Raw genomic sequence first — 4,626 nt, forward strand, 5'->3', positions numbered from 1 at the left:
GGAATAATTCTGGTCGCTCTTCTTTGCACTCTTTCTAGAGCAGCAATATCTTTTTTATAGCGAGGTGACCAGAACTGCACACAATATTCAAGATGAGGTCTTACTAGTGCATTGTACAGTTTTAACATTACTTCCCTTGATTTAAATTCAACACTTTTCACAATGTATCCGAGCATCTTGTTAGCCTTTTTTATAGCTTCCCCACATTGTCTAGATGAAGTCATTTCTGAGTCAACAAAAACTCCTAGGTCTTTTTCATAGATTCCTTCTCCAATTTCAGTATCTCCCATATGATATTTATAATGTACATTTTTATTTCCTGCGTGCAGTACCTTACACTTTTCTCTATTAAATGTCATTTGCCATGTGTCTGCCCAGTTGTGAAACTTGTCTAGATCATTTTGAATGACCTTTGCTGCTGCAACAGTGTTTGCCACTCCTCCTATTTTTGCGTCGTCTGCAAATTTAACAAGTTTGCTTACTATACCAGAATCTAAATCATTAATGTAGATTAGGAATAGCAGAGGACCTAATACTGATCCCTGTGGTACACCGCTGGTTACCACACTCCATTCTGAGGTTTTTCCTCTAATCAGTACTTTCTGTTTTCTACATGTTAACCACTCCCTAATCCATGTACATGTGTTTCCTTGAATCCCAACTGCATTCATTTTGAGAATTAATCTTTTGTGCGGGACTTTGTCAAAAGCTTTCTGGAAATCTAAATAAACCATGTCATATGCTTTGCAATTATCCATTATCGATGTTGCATCCTCAAAAAAATCAAGCAAGTTAGTTAGACACGATCTCCCTTTCCTAAAACCATGTTGACTGTCTCCCAGGACCCTGTTACCATATAGGTAATTTTCCATTTTGGATCTTATTATAGTTTCCATAAGTTTGCATATAATAGAAGTCAGGCTTACTGGTCTGTAGTTACCTGGTTCAGTTTTGTTTCCCTTTTTGTGGATCCCTTTTTTGTGTTCAAGCAATGACTGCTAACAAAGTACTTCCATACATTTTGTCTGCCATGCAAATGCATTTATTATATAGGTCTCAAATGTTAAGTTTTGAAAGAAACACATGATACAGCAAACATGTGACTTCACTATATAAAAAATGATGGTATCTGGTACTACAGTAGATGAAACCAGTCTCTGTGTGCAAGCCTGGCTTGCATTTCCTGAGCCATTTCACCTGGAGAGTGAAACTGTCCCCATCCCTTCACTGACAATAACAATCAGCTGCTGCCTGCTTCCCTGATTGACTGACATACTCTCAGCCATTAACATACTTCCACTCAGAAGACACTGCGGGGGTGAAATGAGCCAGGAACTTTCTGGAAGACAAGAAAACTGAGAGCTTCCTCGTGCAGTCCCAGAGACCTGCTTTAACATCACAATGCACACGTACTGCCTCATTCTGCACAAGCAACACACTGGAGACCTGCTTTAACATCACAATGCAGCGTACTGCCTCATTCTGCACAAGCAACACACTGGAGACCTGCTTTAACATCACAATGCAGCGTACTGCCTCATTCTGCACAAGCTACACACTGGAGACCTGCTTTAACATCACAATGCAGCGTACTGCCTCATTCTGCACAAGCTACACACTGGAGACCTGCTTTAACATCACAATGCAGCGTACTGCCTCATTCTGCACAAGCAACACACTGGAGACCTGCTTTAACATCACAATGCAGACGTACTGCCTCATTCTGCACAAGCTACACACTGGAGACCTGCTTTAACATCACAATGCAGCGTACTGCCTCATTCTGCACAAGCAACACACTGGAGACCTGCTTTAACATCACAATGCAGCGTACTGCCTCATTCTGCACAAGCAACACACTGGAGACCTGCTTTAACATCACAATGCAGCGTACTGCCTCATTCTGCACAAGCAACACACTGGAGACCTGCTTTAACATCACAATGCAGCGTACTGCCTCATTCTGCACAAGCAACACACTGGAGACCTGCTTTAACATCACAATGCAGCGTACTGCCTCATTCTGCACAAGCTACACACTGGAGACCTGCTTTAACATCACAATGCAGCGTACTGCCTCATTCTGCACAAGCAACACACTGGAGACCTGCTTTAACATCACAATGCAGCGTACTGCCTCATTCTGCACAAGCTACACACTGGAGACCTGCTTTAACATCACAATGCAGCGTACTGCCTCATTCTGCACAAGCTACACACTGGAGACCTGCTTTAACATCACAATGCAGCGTACTGCCTCATTCTGCACAAGCTACACACTGGAGACCTGCTTTAACATCACAATGCAGCGTACTGCCTCATTCTGCACAAGCAACACACTGGAGACCTGCTTTAACATCACAATGCAGCGTACTGCCTCATTCTGCACAAGCTACACACTGGAGACCTGCTTTAACATCACAATGCAGCGTACTGCCTCATTCTGCACAAGCTACACACTGGAGACCTGCTTTAACATCACAATGCAGCGTACTGCCTCATTCTGCACAAGCTACACATTGGAGACCTGCTTTAACATCACAATGCAGCGTACTGCCTCATTCTGCACAAGCAACACACTGGAGACCTGCTTTAACATCACAATGCAGCGTACTGCCTCATTCTGCACAAGCTACACACTGGAGACCTGCTTTAACATCACAATGCAGCGTACTGCCTCATTCTGCACCAGCTACACACTGGAGACCTGCTTTAACATCACAATGCAGCGTACTGCCTCATTCTGCACAAGCTACACACTGGAGACCTGCTTTAACATCACAATGCAGCGTACTGCCTCATTCTGCACAAGCAACACACTGGAGACCTGCTTTAACATCACAATGCAGCGTACTGCCTCATTCTGCACAAGCAACACACTGGAGACCTGCTTTAACATCACAATGCAGCGTACTGCCTCATTCTGCACAAGCAACACACTGGAGACCTGCTTTAACATCACAATGCAGTGTACTGCCTCATTCTGCACAAGCTACACACTGGAGACCTGCTTTAACATCACAATGCAGCGTACTGCCTCATTCTGCACAAGCTACACACTGGAGACCTGCTTTAACATCACAATGCAGCGTACTGCCTCATTCTGCACAAGCTACACACTGGAGACCTGCTTTAACATCACAATGCAGCGTACTGCCTCATTCTGCACAAGCTACACACTGGAGACCTGCTTTAACATCACAATGCAGCGTACTGCCTCATTCTGCACCAGCTACACACTGGAGACCTGCTTTAACATCACAATGTTAGCAGGCGACAGCGCCATCTAGTGCATAGTGATAAATACTTGATTGAAAGTCGCCGAGCACGAGATGGCTTTGGCTCGTCTATAAAGGCACTTGTTATAAAGGTGTAGGGCAGGCAGGCATAGCGGAAGAGCAGCTCCTAAACAACAGCCCCTTCAAACTGAACTGATTGCAATAAGAACCAGTAACAGTGACTGCAAACATCGTAAAAAGGAAAAGGGGAGAATAAAAAAACACAAACTCAATTAAAACATGTACTTCTTGAGCTGTCCACTAGAGGGTGATAAAGGATTTCCGTTATGTTTTTTTTTTTTTTTTTGATGCTGCTAGCTCAAATAAGGTAAACTTCTAAAACTTGCCACCTTGCAAAAAAAAAAAAAAAAAAATAATTATTTATTCTAGCGAGTTTCCGGATGATTCTGAGGTCAGATCACAGTGAAAGCCTTGTAGAATAGCGCTGTTTCTGTACAGAAGGAACAAAATAATAATTAAAAAAAAAACGCCATGAAAATTCAACAACAATCCATCTGTTAGGCTGGTAAACACAGACTGTTTTATTGTCGCTCTTGTTCAGTCCTGCTTCTTCAGCCCTGAAGACATTACACAGAAACAGTTTGCAGCTACACTGTCATGCTGGGTCTCTATCCTCTTACTCCTTTATGTTGTCCCAGTCAGTCTGAGTGGGAGCACTAACGTTTTATTAAATTATCTAAAGTGTTTCATTTATTTTTCTGATGGACTCTTTATGAAGCAGAATTCAGCAGCATCTCTCCCACTCCAGTTCCCAGATTGTCTTTCACCATAGACATATGAAACACAGGCTAGATCAGCAGTGACTGCATAACTGTAGCGCCATCTAGTGAGCAGGTATTGTGCCCAGGTACTGCATATTGACAGCAGTACAAAAGGAATCCACTAGATGGCGCTGGCTCAACCTAAACCGACCCCTGATGATCCAGCCTGTGTTATACGTGACTGTGGTGAGAGAACTGGCTCCTGCAGCTGAAGAGCTGCTCCTGAACACAGATCAAAGCACTTTAACACACAGTATATCAACATGACAGTGCTTGAGTGATTGCAATGAGAACCACTGAGAAGAACTGTGAATAGCACTGAGATTTGCAGCACTTGAGTGATTGCAATGAGAACCAATGAGAAGGATTGTGAATAGCACTGAGATTTGCAGCGCTTGAGTGATTGCAATGAGAACCAATGAGAAGGATAGTGAATAGCACTGAGATTTGCAGTGCTTGAGTGATTGCAATGAGAACCAATGAGAAGGATTGTGAATAGCACTGAGATTTGCAGTGCTTGAGTGATTGCAATGAGAACCAATGAGAAGGATAGTGAATAGCACTGA

The sequence above is a fragment of the Polyodon spathula genome, chromosome 9 (genome assembly GCF_017654505.1).
Source record: "Polyodon spathula isolate WHYD16114869_AA chromosome 9, ASM1765450v1, whole genome shotgun sequence".
NCBI lineage: Eukaryota > Metazoa > Chordata > Actinopteri > Acipenseriformes > Polyodontidae > Polyodon > Polyodon spathula.